This window comes from Lithobates pipiens, unplaced genomic scaffold (genome assembly GCF_037356315.1).
Source record: "Lithobates pipiens isolate NorthernLeopardFrog02 unplaced genomic scaffold, aLitPip1_a1.2 Scaffold_18, whole genome shotgun sequence".
Taxonomy (NCBI): Eukaryota; Metazoa; Chordata; class Amphibia; order Anura; family Ranidae; genus Lithobates; species Lithobates pipiens.
This window is the reverse complement of record NW_027507758.1, coordinates 65,859,061-65,872,198: the sequence shown is the minus strand read 5'-3', so window position 1 is coordinate 65,872,198 and position 13,138 is coordinate 65,859,061.

Below are 13,138 nucleotides of genomic sequence, written 5' to 3'. Positions count from 1 at the left end.
ATAACACAATACAATTACCAATAATATCAAATAGTACCAAATAAAACTAAAATGATACAGTAATACCTTACGCTGTTTACAAGCGTTTTCGCAATACGAGCTATTCTTTTTTTTAAATCCTGACTTGGTTTGCGAGCGTTGTCTAGCAAGACGAGCAGAATTCAAGCCAAAGGGGTGTGCAGTACAGCATTTGGCCAGAAGTGGGGGAACGCCGGAGACACTCGGAAACACCCGGAAACACTCCGTTCCCGAGTGTCTTCGAGCCTCTCCGAGTGCATCTGATCGGCTCCAAGTGTTTCCGAATGTCCCTGGCACCCCTCACCTCTGGCCACATGTGGTACTGCATACAATAGCAGTCACTGTGGAACAAATTATCTGAGTTTCCATTGAGTACTATGGGGAAACTCGCTTTGATATACGAGTGCTTTGGATTATAAGCATTCTTCTGGAACAAATTATGCTAATAATCCAAGGTACCACTGTACTCTAATATACCGTCCATACTATTAACCACTTACAGACCGTCCCACCCACATATACTGTGGCAGGGTGGCCACTCTGTGCCAGATCACGTAACTAGTACATATTTGATCTGCCACTTCCCGCTCTGGAGCGCACGCGCACTCCACCGGCAACCCGCTCCCACTCTGATTGGACACAGCTTGAGCCAATCAGTGGTTCCAGTGGACGCAATGTCTGCCAGGACCCGCCGATTGTTCGGAAGACAGGCAGACCACTGTTCTGTGAGAGGGGAATGTACTGATCCTGTGTTTCTGCTAAGCAGGAACACGGATCTTTACCTTCCCTTAGTCAAAGCACCTCCCCCACAGCTAGTAAGCACTCCCAGGGAACAGATTTAGCCCTTTGATCGCCCCTGATGTTAACCCTTTCCCTGTCAGTGTCATTAGTACAGTGACGGTGCATATTGTTTACCACTGATCACTGTATTAGTGTCACTGGTCCTCAAAAAGTCTCAAAAGTGTCAGGTGTCTGATTTGTCTGCTGCAATATCGCAGTCCCGCTATAAGTCGCTGATCACCCCCATTACTAGTACATAGTTTGTACAATCTATAACTAATCAGTATACGCTTATTGGGATTTTTTACCAAAAATATGTAACAGAATACATATTGGCCTAAATTGATGAAGAAATGTGATTTTTAAAAAAAATTTTCATTGGGAATGTTTTATAGCAGAAAGTAAAAAAAAAATTATTTTTTTCAAAAGAAAAAATGCAGAGGTGATCAAATATGGTGGTATTAAAACTCCACTGCGTTTTTTATTTTTTAAGCTATAAACAGACTGTTTTGAAAAAAACAAAAATAAATAAATATATATACATACATACATATATATATATATATATATATATATATATATATATATATATATATATATATATGTATATATATATATGTATATATGTATACATGTATACATGTATACATGTAATATATATATATATATATATATATATATATATATATATATATATATTACTTTCTGCTGTAAAACATACTTAAAGTGGGGTACCCCCTAAAAAAAAAATATTAAAAGTCAGCAGCAACAAATACTGCAGCTGCTGACTTTTAATAATCGGACACTTACCTGTCCCAGGGTCCAGCGATGCGGGAGACCGAAGCCCCCCTTCGCTCCCCGCTCCTTTCGCAGCGCCGGCATTCTTACTGTGGCACCCAGCTGTGGCTTACTGTGGGCACCCACTGCGCATGCGAGAGCGGGGCCGCACGCTGTGATACGCCGCACAGTCATCTGGGACACGTGACAGGTCCCAGATGACTGTGCGGCGCCGAGGGGAAGTGATGTCACCAGCCCGGGCAATGAAGGAGGCAGACTACGAGGGACCCCCTAGCAACAGGCATTTAGAGGTGAGTAAAAGAAAAAATGTTTCCAATTCTTTTTTTTCATTTTTTTAATGAATTTTAAGGATTTTTTTTTTTTGGTGGCAACACCACTTTCATGAAAAAAATATGAAACATAAAATTTCTTCAAAGTATTTAGCACAAAAGAGTAAATGGTAGGACTTTAAACTGGCACATATTTAGTCGAGAACCCCCCCTATACACATCCAACAAATAAACTTTTGTTAACAAATACCACCAAAAGAAAGCTCTATTTGTGGGAAAAAAAGGACAAACATTTTCTTTGGGTACAACGTTGCACCACTGCGCAATTGACAGTTAAAATAACGCAGTGATGTATCACAAAAAATGGTCCGGTCATGAAAGGGGGTAAACCTTCTGGAGCTGAAATGGTTAAAATACAACATAAAATAAATAACATAGATTTATCACAGATTTAAAAATAAAAGAAAATCAAATTTTCTAAATCCAAATTAGTACACCCCTTTCTCTAGTATTATCCAAAATCTTAATTAATCTAATACCAGCAGACTATATTGTATTAATTAATATTGTGTTGTATTGATATATTGATGAATACAGAGCTGCATTATTTTGTGTTTATTAGATCTGATTTGCGTTCAACTTTAACAACAATCATTTGAGTGCGACAGCTTTGACACTTTTGCATTGTCTAAAAACAAAACAAAAAAAAAACCCCCATCATGGTGTAGGCTAGGATTTCTATTTATTATATGCACAGCTGAAAAAAAAAAAAAGAAACAAATTGCAGATTTCAGCCTTAAACCCGTGACTTGGATATAATGCAGCCGATGCAGACATTTGGTGGAGAAAACTTACTGGGAATCCGGGGCACATATTAGAGTAAGTGCAGTCTAAGTCTGATAATGGACGCACACATCTGCCGCGGGTGCTTGGCCCGAGACCACAGTATTAATTATATTGATGCACAAAGCTGCAAAGTGAGTTGACCGTTATTTATAGTGATCTTTGCTAAGTAAATCATTTTAAAAATGGCTTTCTAAATGTAACGTTTGCCTCTTAAGAAGCCCTACAGAAATGAAAAAAAAAAAGAGAGAGGCTTTACAATGGAACATGAAACATATTGTGATAGGGGCCAGAAGCTGCCTTGATTAATGCCTGCGATTACCCGTGATGCAAATCACTTTCACTTATTAAGTCGCGTTTAATATCCTAATGAAGGCTTCCCGAGCAGATTTGGTAATTTCAGAGAAAGTGATTGTGAACCAGTGCCCTTTTAGCGTGTTCTGAGCACGCCGCGATAGAAAGAAAACCTCATTTAGCCCAATAACAATTCGCATCAAACGCGTCGGCCTCCTTCTCAGTTGCGGCGGCACAGCGGGGCGTCAATTAACCTTTTCAGGTCCAGAAGTGATCCTTCATCAATTCCAGCTGTGGGGCCAATGGACCATGCATAAATGAAGATTACCTCCAGCCCGTTCTTCTAAACAAGCATTAGACACATGTTAAGGCTGTAATGAATGCCATAGATAACAGTGTGTGCGCGGGGAGTATACCGTATCATTGTCACAAGCTAACACTTCACGGTTTGGGTATGGTCATTTTTTTTTAATGAGGAGAAGGAGAAGTGGGGGCTTGTTTCTAGGTATTAGGTATTTAAAATATTATGTCTGGGTTCTTTCATGTAGAAACAACGGTGATGGTGTATGGGCAGGTCTGTCTTATTCGGCACCAAGATCTACCAGAAGCAAAGAGTGGGACCTGGTGCTTTTGGCATGGATGCTTCCGGTGTTATTTAATGTTGGGGGCTACATTGTTGTAAGGACCAAGGGTCAAGGGTTAAAGCCAAACCCAAGGCAAACATCTAAAGCTGTTTTAACTGCTAAAGGATTTGTATTTCTGTTTATGCAGTCCTGAGATTTACACAGCTCTGCCACCCAGCAAATTCCTAGAAAAATGGAACCCTGAGAATTCTTTGTGCAATCGCTTTGTATCCATGTTGTGATCTTTCAAGCAGTTCAATCTGTTATACCTGACACAATATTTCTGTCCATCCAGTCCTAAGATTTACACAACTCTGCCCCCCCCAGACTAGGGAGCACCCTCAAGGGCCACAGCCTCCTCAGCCTTCCATCTCCATCTTCCATCCGACTGCCCTGCTGGCATGGCCAATGTCTATTTCTGAGGTGGCCTGCCCCCTTCCAGCCCCTTTTTGCTGGGGATTGGTTGAGGTCCTCATAAAAATGCATGACAGCCCCTCCAAGCTCCCCCTCCCACTACTTGTAGAACATTCTCCAATGTTCCAGAAAACAGGGGGAGGCACCAGAAGAGCTGTCAGGATGAGTCATCCAGCCCTTGAGTCACTAAATCCTGACCCATATTCAACCCAACCTGGCCCTCAGCCAAGCTACATTTGCCTACACTAACAACTACTTCTAGCACACACTAGAGGGTGCTACATTTGTGTGATTGCTTTTATTCTTTTTTAAATGTTGTGTGATTGTTTCCATATTTATTTAATTCTTATGTTACATGTTAGCCCCGATGAAGTTTTCCGGTTATACAGCCCTTGAAACACATTGGCTTTAAAACATTTTAAAATTGGAATAAACTTGTGTTTGGACTTGAATATTCTGATGTGGCGCTTCAATTTCTAATCACTCACACAGCATAGCCTTGTCTGGCAGGGCAGGAGAGAGCTGTTTTTATCTGCTAGTGTAAAGCAACACTCACAGGTCTAGTATAGCCCGAAGCAAAAAAATTAAAATAGCGCAGGGCTGGCTGGCATGAAAAGTATCACATGGAAACTGGACAAGTCGGGGGTTAATATTTTTTGTTAGGGAACTTGGGCTGTATGTCATTAGGCAGCTAGCGTTGGGGAGGGACTGCAAGGGCAGGATTGTGGGGAGGCAAGTGGAGCCAGACACCCGGGTGAGGACATGAGGAGGAGAAACATTCCTCCATGGCTCTCCCATGGCAGGCTCAAGGCAACTAGAAGAGCAGCTCTGCCCCATGGTGGATTCTATGGGGAAAGATTGACTGCAGCATCAGATCGCAGCCATGCTGGGAGCAACTGCCAAGAGAAGCACGGATTAAGAATGAAATGATATAAGGAGTGCTGGACATGACAGTGTGTATGAGGGACACAGAGGGTTAAGCTTTAGGGGTGGAGTGGAGAAAGAGGTTTGCAGGAAACAAGTTCAGTGTAGGGGAGGGGTCACATAAAAGGGAGAGGTGTGGCTTTAAGGGATCATTCGGAGCCCAGTGTGATACAGAGGAGGCAGTTTTTCGCTGCTCCTCTGCTATGGCGGACCTCGAGGGACTCTTCGCACGGCTGCGACGGGCGGCGGAGGTGCACGGAGCGGACTGGCTGCGGGACCGCGTGGGTGACCTGGCGGACGGCGATGTGGACGGCGGCGGGACAGGTGAGGTTCCACTGCGCGCGCGGAGGTCTCGGCCTCCGGCGCGTTTTTCTCCTGGGCCTACTCCTCGGCCGCCTCGTGACTCCCGGAGCCCGGGGGAGGACCGATCAGTCCCCCCGGCGAAACGTCCGGTTCTCGGCTCTCCCCGGTCCGGGCGGTCGTTGCGCCGCCGACCGGAGGGGGGCGGGGCTTCGCGGCCGCATGGCAATGGCGCCGGGCCTGCACGGGGCCCGGTGGAGGTGGGGGGGGGGGCGCGGATGGCTCTGGGTTTGAAGGCCAGGGGGGGGTGCACGTGGCGGGGGATCTGCGGCATGCTGGGTCAGGGGCCAGCATCCGCGCGGTGGGGGGGAGGGGGGCGCACCGGGGGGGTCGCATGCTGGAGGGGGGGGGGGAGGGTCGCAGAAGGCCGCCAAGGTGCCTGGCAGGGCCGGTTTTAGACGCCGGCATGCCGGGGGCGGCGGGGGGAGGAGGACATTGCCTGCAGTCCCGGATCGCATGGACCGGACGGACCGCTCGGAGCACAGGGGGATGGCTGCGTCCCCGGTGCGCGCTGGTGAGGTCGGTTCGGAGAGCGAGCTGTCCCAGGAGGAGGAGGTTCCTTTTCTGCACCCGGACCGGTTCCGGTCGCCGAGGCCCCAGGGGGGCCGGGTAAGTTGCGGGAGTCTACATTGCTGGCGGATGCTTTGCGGGGTCTGATGGGGGTGGCGCAGGGGGGTGCGGTGCCCACGGGATCCCGGGACGTCTTGGGGGGGGTTTCGGCTGGTTCATCGCAGGGGGCGGGGCCAATGGCCCCGGGGGGGCCGTCAGGTCCGTTGCAGGAGCTGTTGGAGGGGCTGCAGGCCCTTGTTGGTAAGTTTGCTGGGGGCGCGGGGTCGCCTCAGGTGGCCCCCTGGTTGGGTACTGGGGGGGGGCCGGGGGGGCGGAGGCTGTGCCTGCGCGGGACGCACCGCCTGCTGCGGTGTCGGGGGGCATGGATGCGGGGGCTGTGGGCTCGGGGGTCCCCCCGGTGCCCGCGGACCCGGGGGCGTGGTCCGACCTGGTTAGGCTCGCGGATGCTGCCCGGTGCGAAGTTTATGTTTGTTTCGAAGGCCCGTTGGGGGCGCATTTGAAGCAGGAGGTGCAGGACAAGATCGGCAAGTGTGAGTATGTGGAGATTTTCTCTTTGCTCCCCCTCGAGGAATTTAATTTGGACAGGGTCAAGCCGGACAGTTCCAAGAAGGACGACGAGGAGAAGCGTAGGTATCGGCTGATCCCGCGCACATTTGCGAATTGGCTTCAGGCGTTCGCTATCTTGGCTAGCGTGATAGGGGAAAAGAACCCCGAGCATTGCTCGGCGTTATTTTGTTACCTGGACGCGATTGGTGAGGCTCATCGGGTGTACGGAGGGTTGGCGTGGCTGCGCTATGATGAGCAGTTTCGTCAGCGTAAGGCGGTGCGGGCTGACCTGCGCTGGGATCACAAGGACATAAGCCTCTGGATGAGGCTTATGTCTGCTCCGCGGACGCCCACTCCGTTTCTTCAGGGAGGGGCCGGGAGTGCGTCGTCCTCGGGACTGCCGGCCGGAAAGAAGTGGGGGGTGTGCTGGCCCTTTAATGAAGGGGCTTGTAAATTCGGGGGCGCGTGCCGTTTCAAGCATGAGTGCTCCGGGTGCGGCGGCACCCACCCCCTGTCCCGCTGTTTCAAAAAAGGTCAGCGCGCCGGTGCCGCCGGTCACAAAAGGGATGACGCCGGTGAACCTGGGAAGGATGCTTCCTTTCCTAAATAGGTATCCGGATGGCGAGGCGGCGCGGGGGTTGATTTCGGGTTTTCGGGACGGTTTTAGGATTCCCTGTTCTTTGGTAGGGGTGCCGCCGTTGGCCAGGAATTTGCGATCGGCTTTAGATCACCCGGGGGTTGTGGATGACAAATTGGGTAAGGAGTAGTGATGGACGAACTTCCGACGGGACGTTTCGCGAACGCGAAACGCGAACGGACACAAACGTTCGCGAAAACGACCGTTCGCCGCGGGCTCCATTGACTTCAATGGGAGGCGAATTTCGCAAACCTTTAGGTCGAATTTGCGGCCACGGGGTAATTATTAGGGGGTAGCACGTAGTCCCACCACCTGGACAATAGCATAATACATGTATGAGGTGAATTTGGGATCGATAACTACAAGCATTTTTTTTTTATTTGGGAAATTGTTCTGACAATTCAGGACTATGGAGCTAATGAAGGCAATGGAGGAGAGGGAAGGTCAGGGACCAGGGTAGGCAAACAAGAGGGTGCAGGAGATACAGAGCACTGACAGCAGCACCGTAATACAGAGCACTGACATCAGCACCGTGACATACAGCGCTGACAGCAGCTCCGTGACATACAGCGCTGACAGCAGCTCCGTGACATACAGCGCTGACAGCAGCTCCGTGACATACAGCGCTGACAGCAGCTCCGTGACATACAGCGCTGACAGCAGCTCCGTGACATACAGCGCTGACAGCAGCACCGTGACATACAGCGCTGACAGCAGCTCCGTGACATACAGCGCTGACAGCAGCTCCGTGACATACAGCGCTGACAGCAGCTCCGTGACATACAGCACTGACAGCAGCTCCGTGACATACAGCGCTGACAGCAGCTCCGTGACATACAGCGCTGACAGCAGCACCGTGACATACAGCGCTGACAGCAGCTCCGTGACATACAGCGCTGACAGCAGCTCCGTGACATACAGCGCTGACAGCAGCTCCGTGACATACAGCGCTGACAGCAGCTCCGTGACATACAGCGCTGACAGCAGCTCCGTGACATACAGCGCTGACAGCAGCTCCGTGACATACAGCGCTGACAGCAGCTCCGTGACATACAGCGCTGACAGCAGCTCCGTGACATACAGCGCTGACAGCAGCTCCGTGACATACAGCGCTGACAGCAGCTCCGTGACATACAGCGCTGACAGCAGCACCGTAAGCAGCCCCAGGAGGAAGTCAGCACAGCACAGGGATGGTGTGATCCCCTCATAATAAGAACCCCCAGGAGGAAGTCAGCACAGCACAGGGATGGTGGGAGCCCCTCATAATAAGAACACCCAGGAGGAAGTCAGCACAGCACAGGGATGGTGGGAACCCCTCATAATAAGCAGCCCCAGTAGAAATATGACACCGCTCAACCTCTTCAAAGAGGAGGGTAGGGGCATATAGTACGGTGTGCTTTTTTGGGTCAGGGAAGTGAGCCAAATGAATTAAGAAGGTCTGTGTGCTTGATTCCAAAAATTGTTTATAGACATATACATGGTCTACTGATCACATGTGTTGAATTCCTCCGAGATCCATGCCTCATTCATTTTTAGAAATGTGAGGTAGTTAACACTGTGGTGAGCTAGGCGAGTACGCTTATCGGTCACAATCCCCCCTGCTGCGCTGAACGTCCTTTCGGACAGGACACTGGATGAGGGGCAAGCCAACAGTTCGATTGCAAATTGGGCAAGCTCTGGCCAGAGGTCAAGCCTGCCCACCCAGTAGTCTAGGGGTTCATCACTCCTCAGAGCGTCCACATCGGCCGTTAACCCAATGTAGTCGGACACCTGACGGTCTAGGCGTTCCCTGATGCTGGATCCGGATGACACCTGTCGATGGGTCGGCTGAAAGAATGACCTCATATCCGAAGTCACCAACACATCTTCAAACCGGCCTCTTCTTGCAGGCGCTGTTGGATTGGTACCCGCAAATCCTTCTCTGGGAGTGGGAATTGCTCCTCTGCCAGCGCACGCAAAAGCAGAATGCAGCATTTCTCGAAGCAAGGCCTGGAAGTGCTGCATTCTGACAGCCCTCTGCGACGGCGGTAACATTTCCGCCATTTTGTGTTTGTACCGGGGGTCTAAGTACGTTGCCACCCAGTACTGGTCCTTGACCCTCATGCTTTTTATACGGGGGTCCCTATTAAAACACTGGAGCATGAAGGCCCCCATTTGCACTAAAGTGGAAGCGGTGTGGTGGCCTGGCTCCTGCTCATCATCCAGGATAATGTCGTCCTCTTCATTCTCCTCTCCCCATCCTCGCACAACAGGGATCCCAGAAAGGTTTAAAGCATGCTCTTCTTGCTCCTGCTCATCCGCCCCGGCACCATCCTCCTCTGACTCCTCATCAGACTCCTGTTGTTGACTTGTCTCAGATAGAGTAGCCCCCCCTGGGAATTCATCCAGCATTGCGACTTCCTCATCTTCCCGCTCCTGCTCCTCCACAGCCTGATCAATGACACGACGCAATGCACGCTCCAGAAAGAAGGCATAAGGTACCATGTCACTGATGGCGCCATGGCTGCGACTGACCAGTTTGGTGATCTCCTCAAATGGCCGCAGAAGTCTGCATGTGTCGCGCATGAGCAGCCACTGGCGCGGTGAAAAAAAACCCAGCTCCCCAGAACCGTTTCTTTCGCAGAGTTCATACAGGTAGACGTTAACTGCACGTTTCTGCTGGAGCAGCCTATCAAGCATATAGAAGGTTGAGTTCCATCGCGTCGGGCAATCGCAAATAAGACGTCTGACCGGCAGATGGTGTCGCCGCTGAATGTCAGCAAGGCGAGCCATGGCCGTGTAAGATCTTCTGAAATGGGCCGAGATTTTCCTTGCCTGCCGCAAGATGTCCTGGACCCCAGGGTATTTGACAAGGAATCGCTGCACGACCAAGTTTAAGACGTGTGCCATGCACGGCACGTGCGTGATTTTGCCCTGTTTCAATGCGCTAAGCAGATTGGCACCGTTGTCACACACCACTTTACCAACTGTCAAATTGAGCGGTGTTAGCCACTCATCTGCCTGTGAACGCAAAGCTGAAAGGAGTGCCGGGCCAGTGTGGCTCTTTGCTTCCAGGCACAACAGACGCAGCACGGCATGGCAACGTCTCACCTGGCATGTGGAATAGGTTCTGGGGAGCTTGGGCGGTGCAGTGGAAGAGACGCTAGCAGCGGAAAAGGAGGAGGCAGCTGAGGAGGAGAGGGAGGAGGATGGAGTAGGAGGAGGAGAAGAAGAGTCAGGCCTGCATGCAATCCGTGGCGGTAAAACCAAATCTACACGGGTGCCACGGGTTACATGCTTGACGGCCGTCAGAAGGTTCACCCAGTGGGCAGTAAAACTGATATACCTTCCCTGCCCGTGTTTGCTAGACCACGTGTCTGTGGTCAGATGTATCTTGGCACCGACACTGTGTGCCAGAGATACATTCACTTGCCGCTGAACATGGCCATATAGCTCTGGGATGCCCTTCTCTGAGAAATACTTCCTTCCTGGGACCTTCCATTGTGGTGTTCCAATGGCCACAAATTTGCGAAAGGCCTCCGAGTCCACCAGTTTATATGGCAGTAGTTGGCGGGCTATGAGTTCTGACAAGCCAGCCGCCAACCGTTGGGCAAGAGGGTTATCCGGCGTCATCATTTTTTTACGCTCAAACATTAGGCCCACGGAAGCCTGCCTTTTTGCAGAAAAATGTGAGCTTGGCGTGATGGAAGGTGGAGTGGAGGACAATTGTGAGGAGAGAGGAGAAGGAGAAGTAGAAGACGAGGCTGGACGGTGAGAGCCTGCAGTGTGGCTTTGTGTGTTCCGTTGCTCCCACTGGGCTCGGTGATGGCTGCTCATGTGCCTTCTTAAGGCGGTCGTCCCTAGGTGAGTATTGGGCTTACCGCGACTAACGCGTTGACTGCAAAGATTGCAGATGGCAACGCTATTGTCAGCAGCGGACACGTTAAAAAAAGCCCACACTGCGGAGCCATGTGCCGGTGTCCTGGGAGCGCCAGATGTGACCGTACATGGTCGATGACTCGCTCCTGATACATTTGCAGTCTGCTTTGTCCCTGCTGTGCAATGTAAGTCATTGCTGCTTCTCCTCCCTATCTGCTGGTCCATATCTCCCTCTGAACTCCCCTCCTCTTCCTCTCTTGTGGGCACCCACGTGACATCACTAGACACGTCATCATCAACGTCACCTTCCCCACCGCTATAAGTAGAGTAGGCAGCAACACCGGGGACCAACCTCCTCCTTGGGCTGATCTGGGTACTGGCGTCAGACTGCTGAGTAGCGCTTGTTGCTACCTCCTCTTCCTGATCCAATACCAAGAGTGGCTGCGCATCAGAAATGTCCTCTTGATATGGATCGGAAAATAATTCCAGTGACTCAAGCGGAAGGTATGTGGTGGTGGTGGTGGTGGTCGTGTTGTTGGTGGTAGTGTCTTTGGGGGTGCACATAGCAGAGAGTGAAGAAGAGGGTGCAGATCGAGAGGATGAGGAGGGTGCAGAAGAGTAAGGCTGAGCGAGCCACTCAACCAAGTCTGGTGCATCCTTTAAAGTAATTGAACGCACCTTCTGCAACTTCCCACTTTGGCTCAAGCCTGTTGCTCCTGCCCTACCCCTACCACCCCTGCGGAAGGGCCTGCCTCTTCCTCTGCATGTCATTTTTTAAATGACCCTGTGACAAAACTCTTAGTCCCTATACCGCTGAAGGACTGCTGCAGTATAGGTGAGCGGTCAGCAGTGGTGCACGTCAACCCTATCTATTGTGGACCGATAGCGGTCCTTACAGAACAGCAGACTGTACCGCACTCAAGCCTATGTACCGTAGCACCCTATACCAAGTTACCAGTCCTTATAAGAACTTTTGTGGACCAAGCAGGTTGTGTATTAGTGTTTAGCAGACTGTACGTCAGTCCCTATACCGCTGAAGGACTGCTGCAGTATAGGGCAGCGGTCAGCAGTGGTGCACGTCAACCCTATCTATTGTGGACCGATAGCGGTCCTTACAGAACAGCAGACTGTACCGCACTCAAGCCTATGTACCGTAGCACCCTATACCAAGTTACCAGTCCTTATAAGAACTTTTGTGGACCAAGCAGGTTGTGTATTAGTGTTTAGCAGACTGTACGTCAGTCCCTATACCGCTGAAGGACTGCTGCAGTATAGGGCAGCGGTCAGCAGTGGTGCACGTCAACCCTATCTATTGTGGACCGATAGCGGTCCTTACAGAACAGCAGACTGTACCGCACTCAAGCCTATGTACCGTAGCACCCTATACCAAGTTACCAGTCCTTATAAGAACTTTTGTGGAACAAGCAGGTTGTGTGTTAGTGATTAGCAGACTGTACGTCAGTCCCTATACCGCTGAAGGACTGCTGCAGTATAGGTGAGCGGTCAGCAGTGGTGCACGTCAACCCTATCTATTGTGGACCGATAGCGGTCCTTACAGAACAGCAGACTGTACCGCACTCAAGCCTATGTACCGTAGCACCCTATACCAAGTTACCAGTCCTTATAAGAACTTTTGTGGACCAAGCAGGTTGTGTATTAGTGTTTAGCAGACTGTACGTCAGTCCCTATACCGCTGAAGGACTGCTGCAGTATAGGGCAGCGGTCAGCAGTGGTGCACGTCAACCCTATCTATTGTGGACCGATAGCGGTCCTTACAGAACAGCAGACTGTACCGCACTCAAGCCTATGTACCGTAGCACCCTATACCAAGTTACCAGTCCTTATAAGAACTTTTGTGGACCAAGCAGGTTGTGTATTAGTGTTTAGCAGACTGTACGTCAGTCCCTATACCGCTGAAGGACTGCTGCAGTATAGGGCAGCGGTCAGCAGTGGTGCACGTCAACCCTATCTATTGTGGACCGATAGCGGTCCTTACAGAACAGCAGACTGTACCGCACTCAAGCCTATGTACCGTAGCACCCTATACCAAGTTACCAGTCCTTATAAGAACTTTTGTGGAACAAGCAGGTTGTGTGTTAGTGATTAGCAGACTGTACGTCAGTCCCTATACCGCTGAAGGACTGCTGCAGTATAGGGCAGCGGTCAGCAGTGGTGCACGTCAACCCTATCTATTGTGGACCGAT